The following is a 20,573-nucleotide window of genomic DNA, read 5'->3' on the forward strand; positions in this document are numbered from 1 at the left end:
GTCAGAAACTGGCACTATATGGCAGTAGCAAGAAATGAGGGTATTTGTAACCCCAATATATTCTTTGAATTCCCAGTCAGAAACTGGCACTGTATACCAGTAGTAAAAATTGTGGGTGCACGTAACCCCAATATATTCTTTGAATTCCCAGTCAGACAATGGCACTATATACCAGTAGCAAGAAATGAGGGTATTTATAACCCCAATATATTCTTTGAATTCCCAGTCAGACAATGGCACTGTATACCAGTAGTAAAAATTGTGGGTGCACGTAACCCCAATATATTCTTTGAATTACCAGTCAGAAACTGGCACTATATGGCAGTAGCAAGAAATGAGGGTATTTGTAACCCCAATATATTCTTTGAATTCCCAGTCAGAAACTGGCACTGTATACCAGTAGTAAAAATTGTGGGTGCACGTAACCCCAATATATTCTTTGAATTCCCAGTCAGACAATGGCACTATATACCAGTAGCAAGAAATGAGGGTATTTATAACCCCAATATATTCTTTGAATTCCCAGTCAGACAATGGCACTGTATACCAGTAGTAAAAATTGTGGGTGCACGTAACCCCAATATATTCTTTGAATTACCAGTCAGAAACTGGCACTATATGGCAGTAGCAAGAAATGAGGGTATTTGTAACCCCAATATATTCTTTGAATTCCCAGTCAGAAACTGGCACTGTATACCAGTAGTAAAAATTGTGGGTGCACGTAACCCCAATATATTCTTTGAATTCCCAGTCAGACAATGGCACTATATACCAGTAGCAAGAAATGAGGGTATTTATAACCCCAATATATTCTTTGAATTCCCAGTCAGACAATGGCACTGTATACCAGTAGTAAAAATTGTGGGTGCACGTAACCCCAATATATTCTTTGAATTACCAGTCAGAAACTGGCACTATATGGCAGTAGCAAGAAATGAGGGTATTTGTAACCCCAATATATTCTTTGAATTCCCAGTCAGAAACTGGCACTGTATACCAGTAGTAAAAATTGTGGGTGCACGTAACCCCAATATATTCTTTGAATTCCCAGTCAGACAATGGCACTATATACCAGTAGTAAAAATTGTGGGTGCACGTAACCCCAATATATTCTTTGAATTCCCAGTCAGAAACTGGCACTGTATACCAGTAGTAAAAATTGTGGGTGCACGTAACCCCAATATATTCTTTGAATTACCAGTCAGAAACTGGCACTATATGGCAGTAGCAAGAAATGAGGGTATTTGTAACCCCAATATATTCTTTGAATTCCCAGTCAGAAACTGGCACTGTATACCAGTAGTAAAAATTGTGGGTGCACGTAACCCCAATATATTCTTTGAATTCCCAGTCAGACAATGGCACTATATACCAGTAGTAAAAATTGTGGGTGCACGTAACCCCAATATATTCTTTGAATTCCCAGTCAGAAACTGGCACTGTATACCAGTAGTAAAAATTGTGGGTGCACGTAACCCCAATATATTCTTTGAATTCCCAGTCAGACAATGGCACTATATACCAGTAGCAAGAAATGAGGGTATTTATAACCCCAATATATTCTTTGAATTCCCAGTCAGACAATGGCACTGTATACCAGTAGTAAAAATTGTGGGTGCACGTAACCCCAATATATTCTTTGAATTACCAGTCAGAAACTGGCACTATATGGCAGTAGCAAGAAATGAGGGTATTTGTAACCCCAATATATTCTTTGAATTCCCAGTCAGAAACTGGCACTGTATACCAGTAGTAAAAATTGTGGGTGCACGTAACCCCAATATATTCTTTGAATTACCAGTCAGAAACTGGCACTATATGGCAGTAGCAAGAAATGAGGGTATTTGTAACCCCAATATATTCTTTGAATTCCCAGTCAGAAACTGGCACTGTATACCAGTAGTAAAAATTGTGGGTGCACGTAACCCCAATATATTCTTTGAATTCCCAGTCAGACAATGGCACTGTATACCAGTAGTAAAAATTGTGGGTGCACGTAACCCCAATATATTCTTTGAATTCCCAGTCAGACAATGGCACTATATACCAGTAGCAAGAAATGAGGGTATTTATAACCCCAATATATTCTTTGAATTCCCAGTCAGACAATGGCACTGTATACCAGTAGTAAAAATTGTGGGTGCACGTAACCCCAATATATTCTTTGAATTCCCAGTCAGAAACTGGCACTATATGGCAGTAGCAAGAAATGAGGGTATTTATAACCCCAATATATTCTTTGAATTCCCAGTCAGACAATGGCACTGTATACCAGTAGTAAAAATTGTGGGTGCACGTAACCCCAATATATTCTTTGAATTACCAGTCAGAAACTGGCACTATATGGCAGTAGCAAGAAATGAGGGTATTTGTAACCCCAATATATTCTTTGAATTCCCAGTCAGAAACTGGCACTGTATACCAGTAGTAAAAATTGTGGGTGCACGTAACCCCAATATATTCTTTGAATTACCAGTCAGAAACTGGCACTATATGGCAGTAGCAAGAAATGAGGGTATTTGTAACCCCAATATATTCTTTGAATTCCCAGTCAGAAACTGGTACTGTATACCAGTAGTAAAAATTGTGGGTGCACGTAACCCCAATATATTCTTTGAATTACCAGTCAGACAATGGCACTATATGGCAGTAGCAAGAAATGAGGGTATTTGTAACCCCAATATATTCTTTGAATTCCCAGTCAGACAATGGCACTGTATACCAGTAGTAAAAATTGTGGGTGCACGTAACCCCAATATATTCTTTGAATTCCCAGTCAGACAATGGCACTGTATACCAGTAGTAAAAATTGTGGGTGCACGTAACCCCAATATATTCTTTGAATTCCCAGTCAGACAATGGCACTATATACCAGTAGCAAAAATTGTGGGTGTATATAGCCCCAATTCTATTGCTAGGGGACTTGCAGGGTATTTCTGAGGTGAAGGTGGGGGGGCACACCGTTGGAACGGTGATTTGGGGTGTATATATGGGGTATACGGGAATACACTGTCAGTGTGTTCCATTCAGGATCCTGGGAAAGCTGGGTTGCGGCGATTGAGCCCGTCAGTGCCACGTTACACTGACAAGCTTCTCCCTGGAATTGAAGTTATATGTAAGCCTAATATATTCTTTGAATTCCCAGTGAGACAATGGCACTATATGGCAGTAGCAAAAATAGGGGGTGTATATAGCCCCAATTCTATTGCTAGGGGACTTGCAGGGTATTTCTGGGGTGAAGGTGGGGGGGCACACCGTTGGAACGGGTATCGGGGGTATATATCGGGTATACGGGAATACACTGACAGTGTATTCCATTCAGGATCCTGGGAAAGCTGGGTTGCGGCAATTGAGCCCGTCAGTGCCACGTTACACTGACGAGCTTCTCCCTGGAATTTAGCTCTTACAAGAGCTGTTGTGGTTGTCTTCTCCTTCCTATCCTAGCCTGTCCCTGCCTACCCAGAATCTAAGCCCTAGCTAGCTGGACGGAAACCTCCGTCCTCGGTGAATTGCAAGCTCAGAATGACGCGAAGCTGGGCGGCGCTGTGCTTTTAAATTAGAGGTCACATGTTTTCGGCAGCCAATGGGTTTTGCCTACTTTTCTCAACGTCACCGGTGTCGTAGTTCCTGTCCCACCTACCCTGCGCTGTTATTGGAGCAAAAAAGGCGCCAGGGAAGGTGGGAGGGGAATCGAGTAATGGCGCACTTTACCACGCGGTGTTCGATTCGATTCGAACATGCCGAACAGCCTAATATCCGATCGAACATGAGTTCGATAGAACACTGTTCGCTCATCTCTATTCCCTAGTAAAAATTAAAAAAATATGTTTTCTCTACATTTCAAAAGCACTTAAAAAGTTGCCAAAAAAATAAAAAATTACCATGTGAACTTATCCTTAGTTTACTTTCACATGGTGAGTATTTCGTACGAATTTTGTATTAGCATTTCTAACATAAAACAAGAAGTGGTTCCAGATATATCTTTCTATTATAGCTTTTTTGTGTACAGGTTCACTCTTGTTTGTAGCTTACAAATACTCCATGTGGAATATCCAAATCTATTTCCCAGGATGTAATTAGGAAAACAGTGCCTCTGTACGCTGCCTTAACATCATGCATGACTTTTTCAATAAGACTAATAACATGATGCAGAGTTATTGCCAAACTAGTATATCCATTCCAAAAAACAGAATCCCAGCTGTGATTCTGCTCCTTTTGGAATGGGTATACTGGTTTGGCAATAACCTCGCATTATGTTATTAGGCTTATTGAAAAAGTCATGCATGATAAGGGGGCGTACAGAGGCACTGTTTTCCTAATTACATCCTGGGAAACAGATTTGCATATTCCCCATAATCCCCTAGTGTAAGTCTCCATACACCTGCAAAGGTGCCCACTCGTCAAGGAGTGTTATTATCCCCTCAAGTACTCCATGTGTGAAAGTGGGTACATGGTTATAGTCAAGATGGACTCCCATCTACTACTCAGGAAGCCAGAGTATTTTAATACATTCTTTTCAGAATAAGCAAAATAAGTAAGCCTTTGGTGAAAAGTTATGGAGCTTTGTAAGTAGAGATGAGTAAACCTTTCAAAGTTCACTTTCGTTTCAGTTCGCTGTTTCAGACAAAAATATTTTTGGTTTGATCTGCTTTATGCTAAACCAGAAGTGAAAATTTCCTTAAAAAGTAATGTATAACTAGCTTTTTTTTTTTTTTTTTACAAACATAGATTTAGTGGGGCACATTTATCAATGTGTTTGTGCCTAGTTTTGGAGTGAACACTTTTTTCGCTGTTACGCCAGATTTATAAGATAAGATAAGATAAGATAATGCTTTAATAGTCCCACAGTGGGGAAATTTCAGTATGTTTCAGCTGCATAGTAATACAGATACATGATAATACACAGTAAATATTGCAGAAGTAGTAGACACACATATGCTGAGAAAGATATACTAGGAGTCCTAAGGAACAGAGCAGCTAAGGAACAGAGAAGAAAGAAGGAGGACATTCATAATCATTAGTTCTCTGTGCGGAGTGATCTTCGCTTGGTCTGATGTAGATTATACAGCCTGGTCGCGGTTGGAAGGAAGGACTTGCGATAGCGCTCCTTCTCACACTTGGGGTGAAGCAGACGGTCACTTACAGTGCTGCCAAGTCCCATCAGGGTCCCATACATGGGGTGGGATTTGTTCTCCCGCATGGAGGTCACCACGGACAGTATCCTTCTGTCACCCACCACCTGTTCTGGGTCCAAGGGGCTCCCCAGGACAGAGCTGGCCCTCCTGATCAGCCTGTCAAGTCTATTTCTGTCCCTGGTTGATATACTGCTCCCCCAGAAGGCCACACCGAAAAAGATGGCTGAGGCAACCACAGAGTTGAAGAAGGCCCTAAGAAGTGTCCCCTGGACTCCGAAGGCCCTCAGCCTCCTGAGCAGCCTCCTCTGCTGTGGCCCTTTCTGTGCAGCGCCTCCAGGTGGTCAGCCCAGTCTAGTTTATTATTGAGGAGCACACCCAGATACTTATAGGTCCTGACCATCTCAATACATGTTCCTTGGATCTCCACCGGGGTCGGAGCACTCCTCCGTTTCCCAAAGTTCACCACCATCTCCTTGGTCTTCCCAGCATTAATCCTGAGATGGTTCTGCTGGCACCATTCAACAAAGTCCAGGTTTAAGTCTCTGTATTCCCTATCGTCGCCATCAGTGATAAGGTCTACTATAGCAGAGTCATCGGAGTACTTCTGTAAGTAACAGCTGGAGGAGTTGTGCCTAAAGTCAGCAGTGTACAGTGTGAAGAGAAAAGGGGCAAGAACTGTACCTTGTGGTGCCCCCGTACTACAGATCACAGTGTCAGACACACAGTCCTGGGCTCTCACATACTGAGGGCGGTTTGTCAGGTAGTCTAGGATCCAGTTGGACAGGTGATGGTCCACTCCACCAAGGTTCAGCTTCTCCCTCAGTAGCCCTGGCTGAATGGTGTTGAACGCACTGAAGAAATCAAAGAACATTATTCTCACAGTGTTCCCGGGTTTCTCCAGGTGAGAGAGAGAGCTCTATGAAGAAGGTGGATGATGGCATCACCTACCCCAATGCCCGGCCGGTAGGCAAACTGGAGAGGGTCCAGAGCGGAGCTCACTAGGGGGCGTAGGTGTGTCAGGACCAGTCTCTCTAGGACCTTCATCAGGTGGGATGTCAGTGCTACAGGTCGGTAGTCATTGTAGTCCATCGGGTTGGGTTTCTTTGGGACTGGTACCACACAAGATGTTTTCCACAGTTGAGGTACCACTCCGAGCTTTAGACTCATATTGTACATGTGTGTAATAATACCACACAGCTGGTCACTGCACATTTTAAGAACTCTTGCGCTTATCCCATCGGGCCCTCCGGCCTTGTCTGCCTTAATCCTCTTGAATTCCCGACACACCAGAGACTCCTTGAGGATCAGACATTCGGATTGCAATTTACTGCCAGTCGGTGGGGGTTGGGTCTTGGTGTGTGAGGGGAGGGGGGTTGCCTGGGGGGGGGGGGGAGTTGGTTTGTAGTCAAATCTATTGAAGAATAGATTAAGCTCATTAAGCCACTTCCTGTCACCTTCTATCTGATGAGCTGCCATTTGTTTGTGTCCAGATATCACCTTCAGACTGTCCCAGACCTTTGAGACTCTACCCTCCCCCATCTGTAGTTCTATCTTCCACCTGTAGTTGGCTTTCCCTTCTCTGATCAGTTGTCTTAGTTGTTTCTGCACCGCCCCCAGGGCATTTCTGTCCCCAGACCTAAAAATTCGCTTTTTCTCCTTAAGAAGAGTTTTAATCTCAGAGTTGATCCATGGTTTGTTATTGGAGAAACACCTCACCTTTCTAGTTGGTACCGTGCTGTCCACACAGAAATTAATGTAGTCTGTTATGCAGTGTGTGAGTCCCTCAATGTCCTTTGGAAATGAGTCTTGAAACACTTCCCATAGAGTTATATTAAAAAAGTCCTTTAGAGACTCGACACTTCCCTCTGACCAAATCTTCACTGTACGGGTAACCGCCGGTTCTCTGCGCACCAGTGGAATGTATGTGGGTCGCAGATGTACCAGGTTGTGATCTGATCTGCCTAGGGGTGGTAGGGCAGATGAGTTATATGCATCCCTTACATTGGCAAAGAGCAAGTCCAGCATTTTGCTGTCTCTTGTATGGCAGGTTACATACTGTGTGAAGCCTGGTAGAGTGGATGCTGGAGAGACATGGTTGAAGTCTCCAGACACTAGGAGCAGGGCAAGGGGGTGAAATGATTGCAGATCACTCAGAACCGCATGGAGGACTTCACAGGCAGCATCAGCTTTAGCAGAGGAGGGGGGGGGGGACATATGCAGCTAGTACGATAACATGTGAGAGTTCCCTTGGCAGGTGATAAGGTCTCATGCTCACGGCTAGCAGTTCAATATCCTTTCCACACAATTGTTTCTTAACTACAACATGTCCTGGATTACACAATCTCTCATTCACAAATATTGCGATCCTTCCTCCCTTGCGCTTACCGCTCTCCAGCGTCCTGTCTGCACGAAGAAGTTTGAAGCCCGCCAAGGAGGCAAGTGTGTCCGGAGTGATTTCAGTAAGCCAAGTCTCTGTAAATAGCATCATACTGCACTCACAAAACTCCTGTTGATGTCTGGTCAGTGCTGTCAGTTCATCCATCTTATTCACAATTGATCTCACATTCCCCATAATGATAGCCGGAATCACATGCTTGTTGCGATTTTTCCTTTCCTGTTTTGACACACCGGCTCGCCTGAGTTTTCTTCTTAGCTCATGTGGGATGATGAGACCATGCTTGCTGTCCTGTGGCATGTCTGCAGCCATAAGCTGTAACAAGGCCTGCTTTGTGTACACAAGCCTCCCCTGTGTGTGTGAATACATTGTCCCACACAAACAAAGGTTCAAAAGATTCCTTTGAAAAAAAGTGTTCTGCTGCAATTTCAGTCCAGCAGATCCAGCATACTGATGTTCCTTATAGTGATAGACAAGGAGTGTAAGATAGGAAAGGAGAGAGAATATCAATTTCATTTGTAGCAGCTGAAAACAAAGGCTGCCACACATGAGGGCGCCCAGGAAAAAAAAAAAAAAAAAGGCATTATGAGCATTTGCACCTTTTTTTCTTTGTGAGAATTCCCTATTCGCCACTTTGTGATTTTGGCATCGCTGCCTAGGTGAATATGTATTCTCCGGATTTATTATTTGCACCTTTTATAAATAGGTGCAAAATCACTCCACTCAGGAAGTCACATAAACAGTGCATACTACTGGACACAATTGCATAAGCATAACTAAAACAATAAACTATGTAAAGTTACCAGAGTTTTACAAAATTCTTTTTCATCTTGGCTTTAGTGGCCAAAGTTTGTTTAAAGACAGAAAATTCAGAGGAGCTCTCCTCATTGGGCAAGCTGAATGGATTTGAAGATCCAGAGAAGTCACTTGTTTTGGCTTCTTAAAATACAATTCTGTTCTGTGTCTGCACCTTATTTATTACATAGGAGCAAGAAAAAAAAAAAAAAAAAAAAAAAAAAAAAAAGGTGCAAGACACATGGCAAGGATATGTGCATGGAATTCATCAACTGCTTATGCCTGATTAGTGAATCATGCCAGGAAAGAGATACAACTGGCACCAAGGGTATGAGAAAAAAAGGCGAAAAAAAGATTAAGATGACAATAGAATAGCTATCATGGAAATACAGTACTGATACAGTACAGTACAGCACTGATCCTGCTGATTACTGGCTTAACCACATGAGGACCGCCGTACGTAAATTTACGGCCTCATGTGCTGGTACCTAAAGACCGGACTATTGCCGAAATACGTCCGGCCTTTAGGTACCTTTCTGGCGGGGGGAGGGGTGCGGGGGGGACAGGGGTTAGGTGTTACTAACACCTAACCCCTTCCTCCATAACGTCCAGTCGGAACTGAGTCCGACTGGAAGTTTTAACCCTTTCGATCGCGCCGTGAAACATCACGGCGCGATCGAAAGGCATCCGCCGACAATTGAAGCTGATCGGCACCCCCCGCGGCGAGATCGGAGGGTGCCGATAGCAGTAAAAGGTAGTCTGGGGTCTGGCCAGTGACCCCAGACTGCCCGGAGCCCCCACATACCTGGTGATCCTGCCAGGACCTTCTGATGTCAGGCTGTGCGTCTACACAGCCTGACATCCTGCTACGGAATGCCATGTGGGACACCTGCAGGCTGTGTCTCACATGGCATTCTATATCAGCAAAGTATTGCTGATTGAAGTGTCCTAAATGGACACATGAAAAAGTAAAAAAAAATGTAAAAAAAATAAAATGAAGTGTATGAAAAAAATTAATAAAGTTATAAAGCCCAAAAATCCCTTTTTCTCAATAGAAAATGAATTATATAAAAAAAGAACTCAAAAGTAATAAAAACAATGCATATTTGGTATTGTCGCGTCCGTAACAATCTGTACAATAAAACTGAAATAATATTTAATGTACACGGCGAACGCCGGAAAAAAAAAACGGAAAAAACTCGCCGGAAGTAATGATTTTTCGCCATCTCACCATACAAAATATGCTATAAAAAGTGATCAAAAAGTCATATGCATCCGACAACAGTACCAATAAAAAGCGCAGGTTGTCCCGCAAAAAATAAGCCCTCAACCAACTCTGTCAACCGAAAAATAAAAATGTTACACCTCTTAGAAGATGCGATGCAAAAAACATTGATTTATGTCCCCAAATGTGTTTTTCCTCTGCAGAACTAGTAACACATAAAAAAATACTATAAATGAGGTATCGCCGTAACCGTACCGACCCGCAGAATAAAGGGAACATGTTACTTATACTGTACGCTGCATGGCGCAAAATTAAAAAAGTAAAACTCAATGCCAGGATTGATTTTTTTTTTTTAAATCCAGCAAAAAAGGGTTAATAAAATGTATTCAATAAGATGTAGACACCCAAAAATGGTGTCATTACGAAATGCATCTCATCCCGCAAAGAATAAGCCCTTATATGGCCGCGTCACCAGAAACATAAAGAAAATATAGCATCTCACAATGTGAAGACAAAAACCCTCAAAAATCGCCAAATTATTAGAACACAACTGGGTGCGTCATGTAGGGAATATATAAGCTGTGTGAGCGGATATCAGGGGACACCCCAGATTTACAGCTTATGAGGGAACAGACACCAGAAGTGACCCCTAAAGTGACCCCCAGAGTGACTCCCCCAATCATAGGAGCTACGGGGACATAGTAGGGAATTTGGTGTTTGCAATGTCCTCCGCACAGCTTATACATTCCCTCTTCGCCATCCGCTGTGCAGTCACGTCCGGGATACTAATACTCACCACACCCCCTGATAAATTCTTTGAGGGGTGCAGTTTTCAAAATGGGGTCACTCCTGGTACCCCATGGAATCCACTTTTCTGGTACCTTACAGGCTCTACAAACATGACATGGCGTCCAGATACCAAACATCTGAATCTGTACTCCAAAAGCCGCATAGCGCTCCTTCCCTTCTGCACCCTGCTGTACGTCCAAACTGCAGTTAACGGACATAATGTCATATGTGGGTATAAACTGATACTAGGGCACAGCCGGACACAGAAGGGAAGAAGGGTCATTTGGTTTTTGGAGCACAGACGGTTTGGTTTTTGGATGCCATGACACTTTTGTAGAGCTGAAACGCCAGTAATTTGGAATCCCCTGATAAATTACCTTATTTTGGAAACTACACCCCTGAAGGATTTATCCAGGGGTACAGACAGCATTTTTAACCCCCAAGTGTTGCTATAACTTTATATATATAACTATAACTGTAGTGGATTGTGAGAGGTGAAAATGACCATTTTTCCAGGAATACGTCCTTTCAGTGCGTAATATGTTGTGCCCACCTTGTATCAGAGATGAACGCTCTAAAAGCTGTTGTGCCTGGGATACCCGTTTAACAGTTTTTGGAGTGTCTCTGCTGACATAAGTCGGGCACAACATGTTGCACACTGAAATGGCAAATCTGTAAAATTTTCATTTTTAACTTCTCTATCAGTTGCGATTTCATTTCTGGAAACTAAATAAATGCAACACTCAAGGGTTAAAAATTCTCGCTACACCACTTGATAAATCCCATCTGTGGGCTAGTGTCCAAAATAGGGTGACATGTCTGCGGATTCCACTTTATTGGCAATTCAGGGGCTTTGCAAAAGTGGCAAAAAAAACCAAACTGTGCTCCAAAAACCAAAATAGCGCTCCTTCCCTTCTGTCCCCGGTTGTGCCCAAACAGCCGATTCTACCCACATATGGCATTAAGTACGTTATCCGGGGTACACCAGTGTCATACATGTGGGCATACACTGCTATTTGGGTACCCAGCAGGGTGCAGATGTGAAGGAGCAATATGTGCTTTTGGAGTGCAGATTTAGATTCTTCGTTTTTGGACACCACGTCACATTTGCAGAGACCCTAAAATTGCCCCTACAAAATGGGGTCACTTCTTGGTGAATTCCAGTTTACTGGAACCTCCAGGGCTCTGCAAAAACATCATGGCGCCCAGAGGGTCCCTCTAAATCTGTATCCCAAAAGCTAAAACGCACAGTGGTCCTTCCCTTCTGAGCCCTGCTGTGTGCCCAAGCAGCAGTTTACACCCACATATATAATTTTTTGACCCCCGGGATGGCCCACTTAATAGTTTTAGGAGTGCAGGTCTCTGACAACACAAAGTGGGTGCAACGTATTGGGCACCGAAATGGCAGATTTTTAAAAATTTCAATTTTCATTTTGTACATTAATTTTTGGGAAGCATTTTAGGCTCAAAATGATAATACCCCTTGATACATTCCTTGACAGGTGTAGTTTCTAAAATGGGGTCACTTTTGAGGGGTTTCCATTGTATTGATACTTTAGGGGCTCTGCAAATGCGACATGGCACCTCAAAACTATTCCAGCAATATATGCCCTCCAAAATCCAAATAGCGCTCTTTCCATTCTGAGCCCCAGCATGTACCCATACAGCAGATTTTGGCCACATATGGGGTATTGCCGTGTTCAGAAGAAATTGTGTAACAAACTGTGGGGGGCTTTTAATTCTTAAACTATTTGCAAAATTAAAACTATGGCGCTAAATGGACGATTTATTGGGAAAAAAAGTAATTTTTCATTTTCACATCCCAATGTTAATAAAATCTGTGAAACACCTGTGAGGCCAAAATACTCACTCTACCCCTAGACAAATTCTATGAGGGGTGTAGTTTCCAAATTGGGGTCACTTATAGGGGGTTTCCACTGTATTGGTACTTTAGGGGCTCTGCAAATGCGACATGGGACCTGAAAAATATTCCAGCAAAATCTGCCCTCCAAAAGCCAAATAGCCCTCTTTCCATTCTGAGCCCCGCCATGTTCCCATACAGCAGATTATGACCACATATGGGGCATTTCTGTGTTCAGCAGAATTTGTGTAACGAACTTTATGGAGCTTTTTCTCCTTTATCCTCTTGTGAAAATTAAAAATTTGGGGCTAAATTGACAGTTTGTTGGAAAAAAAGTAATTTTTCATTTTCATGGCCCAATGTTAATAAAATCTGTGAAACAGCTGTAGGGTCAAAATGCTCACTCTACCCTTTAATATGTTCTGTGGGGGGTATAGTTTCCCAAATGGGGTCACTTTTAGGGGGTTTCCACTGTATTGGTACTCTAGGGGCTCTGCTAATGCGACATGGCACCTAAAATTATTCCAGCAAAATCTGCCATCCAAAAGCCAAATAGCGCTCCTTCCATTCTGAGCCCCGCCATGTTCCCATACAGCAGATTATAGCCACATATGGGGTATTGCCGTGTTCAGGAGAAATTGTTTAACAAACTGTGGGGGGCTTTTACTCCTTTAACCCCTTGTGAAAATGAAAACTTTGGAGATAAAGTGACATTTTAGTAATTTTTCATTTACACATCCCAATGTTAGTAAAATCTGTGAAACAACTGTAGGGTCTAAATGCTGACTATACCCCTTGATGAATTCTGTGAGGGGTGTGGATTCTAAAATGGGGTCACTTTTGGGGGGTTTCCATTGTTTTGGTACTCTAGGGTCTCTGCAAATAAGGCATGGCGCTGAAAATTATTCCAGCAAAATCTGCTGTTCAAACACCCAGTGTCGCTCCTTCCCTTCCATGCACTGCCGTGTGCCCAAAAATCAGTTTACACCCACATGTGGGGTATTTCTGTGCACGGGAGAAATTGCACAATAAACTGTCAGATGCATTTTCTCCTTCAACCCTTTGTGAATGTGTTAATTTTGGGTCTAAATGAATGTATTAGTGAAAAAAAATGAAATGTCTAAATTTCACTGCCATATTATTTTTATTCTTATGAAATGCTTAAAGGGTTAACAAACATCCCAAATGCTGTTTTGAATAATTTGAGGGGTGCAGTTTTGAAAATGGGGTAATTTATGGGGGTTTCTATTATACAGGCCTTTATAATTACTTTCAGAACTGAAGTGGTCCCTAAAAAATTGGTTTGGAGAATTTTCTTGTAAATCTGGAAAATTGCTGTTACACTTGTAAGCCTTGTGACGTCCAAAATAAATTAAAAGACAATCAAAATATGATGCCAATATAAAGCAGAGATATGGGAGATAATATTTATTCATGTATTTGGATGGTATGACTATCTGCCTGAAAAGCAGATAATTTCACATTTTGAAAATTGCAATTTTTTTCAAATTTCCATCAAATTTCCTAGTTTTTTTATAAATAAATGCAAAAATATTGATTAGTGTTTACCACTAACATGAAGTATAATGTGTTACAAGAAAACAATCTCAAATTCATTTGTGTAAGTTAAAGCGTCTCAAAGTTATTGCCATTTAAAGTGACACATGTCAGTTTTGAAAAAAGAGGCCTGGTCTTTAACATACTTTTGGGCCTGGTCCTTAACCGGTTAAAGTCAGAATCACTTTCACTATCGCCCTGAAATGGTGAATGAGCCATATACTGCACAATCATATCTTCATCTATAATATTATGTTCAGTAGAAGTAACAGCCAACTGTGGCCTGCTGCTGCTAGATTTTGCTGGACAGCACATTTTTAGCACACTTTTACCCATCTTAAGCCATGCCTTCCCCAACAAGCCACAAATATGTCCTGCTAAACTGTCAGCCTACTTGGTCACCTGATGTATAGTCACTTTCACACACACTAAGTATTCACTGCATTATGGTATATACTAATATATTTAGGCCTAATATTATTATAAGATAATATATATAATATATATATATATATATATATATATATATATATATATATATATATATATATATATACATATACATATACACACACACATATACACACACAATATATATATATATATATATATATATATATATACCTGGGCTCTTTTCTAAAGGCCACACCCTTTAAAGACCACGCACACTTTTGCTGCAATCTGTGATTTGCAGATTACGCTAGGTTCACACTAGTGTTTGGCCTTCTATCCTTTGGGACTGCTATGTACACCTTCAGGCCAGGGCCCCACGAGCCGGAAAAGCTGCAATTTACCCATGGTTGAAATGCCACAGGAAAAATCATGGCGTTTTACAGTACGGACAAAGTGGATGGGATTCTAGAGAATCCCATGCCCACTTTGCAGAAAAACCGTGATGTGGACATGCTGTGATTTCCAAAACTGGCGCGATTTTGAAAATCACAGCATGTCAATTATACCTATAGAAAAGTCAGCAGTTTCCCAATAGGTATAATTGTAACAAAGTCCACAGAGGAAAACTCTGCGAACTTTCTATTTCAAGAGCTGCGGGAAGAACCACAATGCATTTTCCTGCAGCACTTTATTTATGTGGTATGTCCCGTGGGACCTTAACCTCACAGTCATTGTGTACTTCCTCGTAAAATAGCCTTAGTAATAAATTACATGTGGTTTTGTGTCAAAATAACTAGACAGTGATATTTATTTCTCTTAAGCTCTATTCAGATCAGGTTTTTTTACATCCGATTTCATAAACATCAACGTTAAAAAAAATGGATCTGTTACTGCCTCGATCATATTTCTTTTAGTTTTTCTCTCTTTGAAGGATACAAAAAATTAGTATAATATTGTGCCTGTACAAGAAAATAGCAATAGATTTTTTTTTTAAACATTAATGTCTAGATAAATGGATGGCAATCTGTTTGCATCAAATTTTTGCATTTGTTTAGTGCATCCTTTAAATAGATGTTAAAGGCGCTATCTGAATCAAGACTTACTTGCGTAGTGCCAACATATTTCGCAGTGTTTATAGACAGTCATTCACTGTCTCATAGGACTCATAACCTAAATTGTGGTATGTGCTATCAGTATGTCTTTGGAGTGTGGAATAAAACCCACCCAAACATGCAGAGACCATACGTACTCTTTGCCCATGTTGCCCTTAGTTGAATTCAAACTCCTCCTACTAAAATTTTTTATTTTTATTGATTCATTTTATTATTTTATAGATATTTATAACAGCACTTTCTCAAGCTGGAGCTGAGTTATAATATGATTTGAGACTCCTGTTGAGATGGGAAAGCTGGGTTATACCTTAGCAATGATATATTAAGAGACTGCTGCAAAGGCTTGGAAAGCTGGGTTACGTCAATGATTGTGAGAATGTGACTGAGTAAAGCCGAGCTTCCTACACTCACGCAGACAGCACTTGCAGCGCCTTATACAAGCCTCTGATCCACCACCTCTGTGTCACTGCTGATTATCCGGATGCTGTTACCATAGTAGCACATGGAGCAGGCATAGTATCAGACATGTCAGTCTGGGAGAGCCCTTCACAGGGGGATTTGTGAATGGCAAGTGGAGGCACAAGTGGTTACATATATTCACACCCCATATAATAATATTAGACTTCAGACTGTTAGTTAGAATAAACAATTGTATCAGTTTTAGTTACACTAGACTGCATCAGCCAAATAGTATAGGCCAGTGGTATGAACTGCTTGCGTTTATACCATGCTGTATTAAGTAGTATTCTGTTTTTATCCCATTTATTTTAAAAACTGTTTCCATTTTGTGCCCTATATTATCACTTCTTGTATATGTATAGCACTGACTGCTTTGGGTATTAAATTGTTAAATTTAAGGTTACTTTGTGTTGCTCTGTGAACCCTTTACCTTTTTGTGTGTTTGGGTCTGACTGTTAGGAAGTACACCTGTATATGATATGCATGGGTTCTGCTGAGCCAGCGAATCAGTGGTGGTGGCAGTATGTATTTGGGATGCGAGAACTGTGTTGGGGTGCTATTTATGCTCAATTTGCTTCTTGTGTGAAGAATGAGTGCAAAATTGAGTGAGTCGACCCCTCACAGCTGCATCCGTACAACATGCTAGGATGGCCATAAGGCTGCGGCCCCACATTGCAGAAATGCAGCTTTTTTTGTTGTAGATTTTGTTGCGGTTTTTTGAGCCAAAGCCAAGAATGGCTACAAAAGGAATGGGAAATATATAAGAAGATCTTATACTTCAATGGTCAATCCATTCTTGGCTTTGGCTTAAAAAACTGCAACAACACCTGCATCAAAAGAAGCTGCATTTCCGCAATGTGGGGCCTCAGTCTAAGTGACAAACCCACTAACCACTTCTGTACCAGACCAATTTCCCTGGTTCAGGACCAGACATTTTCTTTTTCGTACATGCGTTTTTGAGGGTTCTAATATTTTTTAAAATTTACGTTATACAACTAATGTTTGTGCCTTTTCTTGGTGACACACAGGACATTATTTTTAATTATTTTTTAATATAGCCAGGAAAATGTTAAAAAAGGAAAACGTCTGTTTTTCACATGTTTCAGATTGACTTCTCTGAAAAACCCTCTCTGTTACTGTAATTGTTAGCAAATTCCATAGCCAGGTGATCTTTTGATGTGGGTGTGGAATTGACAAATGTTTTATTTTATTTTTTAAATTATTTTACTTTCATTTTTATTTATTTATTTATTTTAATTGTCATAATAGACCTTTGGGGATCATTATTTATAACTATTTTTATTGCCACCAGCAGTACAGGTTACCCTTATTGTCTGCATGACACTGACACAGTTGAAATACGTAGTAGAGAAAGAAGCCTCTTGCTTCCTGCTCTGCTAGTAAGTAGCTCAGAAGTCACAAACCACTACAGTCCTGCAGCCTACCAGCTGCCCTAAGATGTAGACATTTTTATGCCATTGTCCTCACCATTCACACCAGGCCAGGACACAAATCATGCTGATATCCAAAATCCTACATGTAGGATTTTGCTGTCCGCTTGAAAAATCGGACGTCTTTGTAAACGGACACTTAAGGACACACATGGACACTAAAAGGACACTACATAGTATCCCATTTAAAACAATAGAAATTGTAAATGGACACAGCTAGTATCCAATGCTAAAATCTTGTGTGGACATTAGCTGTGGACAGTAGCTGTTGGACACCTACGCTAGTGTGAACCCAGCCTTAGTTACTTGGGAGATTCCTTCCAACAAAATGGCTTCATTCTTTGGTGCAAATTTATTAAGAATGCTATACCATATGCTATGCTAAACTCTGACTAGCGCAGCGAACAAGTGATTTATGAAATAGCTGCGGTCTCATTATACATCAGACACTAGAATAAAAATCTATACAAGTTATGACGTGGCGTAAATTTCCATTATAGCTCACGCCAAAAACTGTCATGAATTCTTATAAATATGTCGTAGCGAGTAGAGATGAGCGAACACTGTTCAGATCAGCTGATCCGAACAGCACGCTCCCATAGAAATGAATGGAAGCACCTGTGACGCCGGCCGCCGGCAAAGTCAGCGTCACAGGTTCTTCCATTCATTTCTATGGGAGTGTGCTGTTCGGATCGGCTGATCCGAACAGTGTTCGCTCATCTCTAGTAGCGAGGCATCCCTGCCCTGCCCTCCTCAAATTCACGCTATCTGGCAAGTGAGGAGCAGAACAAGGGGCAAGCAGACTGTGTGACTAGGTTTATCTTATCCCCACCAACCATGACTACTACTAATCTGTATATGACATTTTATAGTTTGAAACATTTAGGGTAAGTTCACACGGGGTTTTTTGGTCCAGAAACTGAGGCTAAGGCACTGCATCGGCATCCAGTCGCACACTCCGCTCTGGATTAGGCCCAATGAATGGGCCTAGTCGGGAGGAGGGAGCGTCTTCAGCCGAATGGCGAGGCGAATCGGCCTGAAGAATGAGCAACTCTTTTTTCCTGGAGCAAATGGCTCCCGGAAAAAAAGACCTGATCGTCTCCCATTGATTTCAATGGGAGTCGTCTTTTTGGTCAGGATTTTGAGGCAGATACAGCCTCAAATTCCTGACCAAAAAAAACAATGTGTACTTACCCTTATACGTGCAGTTTACTGCAAGAGAAGGATTAAAGAGGGTCACCAATGGAAAGGTGGGGTCAGTTTAAGGTAAAAAAAAAACAAAAAAAACAAAAAACAAAAACACATGATATGTTCCCTATAAAAGCAAAGGGAGGAACAGTAATGAAAATACTGAAGTGTGAGTAAGGCTTCATGCACACATACATACATACATATATATATATATATATCTCAATGCTATAGGCCTCCCCCCAAAAAAAAAATTAAAGCCCTCATGAAACAAAATATACTATTCATTGTACAGCTTTCTTTCCCTAGTACGCAACCACACTGACTGAAGGAGGGAACTTTTTCCTGCCTTTATTAGGGTCCCTCTGCTGTAAAGGTTTCCTGTTATCTGCAGTTGCCGTTCCCTCGCTGTTCTGGTCCCACCTACCTATTCTACCTTCTACCTAGGGACTTGTGGGACAGCTATTACACACAAAGTGGGGGAGACCTGCTAAGCAAAATGCACCAGAATTTGTGCTGAAATTATTTTAGGCTGGGGCTCCACATTACAAAAATGCAGCATTTTACAGAAAATGCGTTTCTGCCGCGTTTTCCCCACATCATTCTTTTGCTGCATTTTGCTATGTGGGGCCCTAGCCTTAGGTTAAACAGGCCGCAATAAAAAAGTGCTGCGGGAAAAACCACAGCAGCAATGCATAGTGTTCCAGAGTTTTCCTCTGCAAAGTTTCCGCTTCCATTATACTTATAGGGAAACCACCAGTTTTTTCGTACGTATAATTGGCATGCTGCAATTTCCAAAACTGGTTTTGGAAATCGCAGTGTTTCCGCTGCACATATTTTTCCACAACGTGTGGATGGGAATTGTTTACATCATGTGGGGCCCGGCCTTAGACAGTTTTTAATTTTTTTAATTTAGAAGAGAAAGGGCAAGTTTCACAGAAAGAGCGTGGCTATAATTGCATGCACAACTTTATCTTCCGTTACAAAGTTAAGTTTGACAAAAGCTAGCATCTGTCAGGTTGTGTACATTAGAGTCAATGGGAACGGACACAGAATCAGTCTGTGACCATTCTCTGTGACAGCGAAAGTCCGTTGCTGTCATCCTATGATGGAAGACAGCAACAAACTTTAGTAACGGTAGTGTGAACTCCCCCTTAGGCACATTCAACTGATTTCAAAAGCACCATGCCCTGATTTCTACCACTTTCAGGAGTATTAGAATGGTTGTTTAAAAAAAATAAAATCAGGCACACAATCTCAAGACATATGCATGTACACACACACACACACACACACACACACACACACACACACACACACACTCGCATGCATGCATACACACATCCAAATACAAACGCATTTAGACAACCACATCAATACATACACACTAACACATTTAGACATCAACATGCACGTACACACACACACACACACACACACAAACATCCAGATGCATGCAGGCATACACATACTTGTAGACAAGTGCACATATAGACATGCACACACATTTAGACATCCACATGTATACACACACAGATTGACAGTGTCGGACTGGGGTGTCTAGGGCCCACCAGTGAAATTGTTTCTAGGGGTCCACCATCAGGACCCCTGCAGACCAGTGATACCGAGACAGAGCGGCTAAAGGTAATAACATGTCGGCAGCCATGCTGCTCACCCGCCATCCAAGTGCAACAACACACTACCTAAACCTACTGCTACACACTGTATGGAAAGTGATCAGCATGGCTCTTAGAAATGTTACCGTTACCTGTAGCCACGCTGTCCTGGAAGAGCTGATCTGCAGAGGTCCTGGCTGTTGCATCATCACAGACGTAATATTGATGGCCTATCTTAAGGACAGACCGTCAATATTATAAAGGTATAAATCCTTTAAAGATTTGTCCAAGAATTGGAGCAACTCATGTGGTGGGCGGGAGGTGTAAAATAAGATAAAAAAAAAATAAAAAAAAAAAATAAAGCACCTGTCCCTGGTGCTCCATTGTCTGCCGTCAGTGTCCATTTAGTCTCGTGCCGCTGCCTCCTTGCTGGGAGTCCTACACCTCATATGATCACCGAGACTATTTACGTACAGGATTTCCAGAAATTAGGCCATGAGACTGAACAGACAGGCAGTAGGATAACTGGGTGCTGGGGACAAAAGCTCAATGAAAAACACTGTGGGAAAAATAGAGATTCACTGCTATTTTTTTTCC

At 41.6% G+C, this 20,573-nt stretch overlaps 1 protein-coding gene across 1 annotated transcript in view; it reads left to right on the forward strand.

The window, feature by feature from the left end:
- Positions 1-20,573, forward strand: part of PRKCG (protein kinase C gamma) — a 448,854-nt gene that overhangs the window by 14,586 nt on the left and 413,695 nt on the right. The gene's annotated exons all lie outside the window — the stretch shown is intronic.

This window comes from Leptodactylus fuscus, chromosome 6 (genome assembly GCF_031893055.1).
Source record: "Leptodactylus fuscus isolate aLepFus1 chromosome 6, aLepFus1.hap2, whole genome shotgun sequence".
NCBI lineage: Eukaryota > Metazoa > Chordata > Amphibia > Anura > Leptodactylidae > Leptodactylus > Leptodactylus fuscus.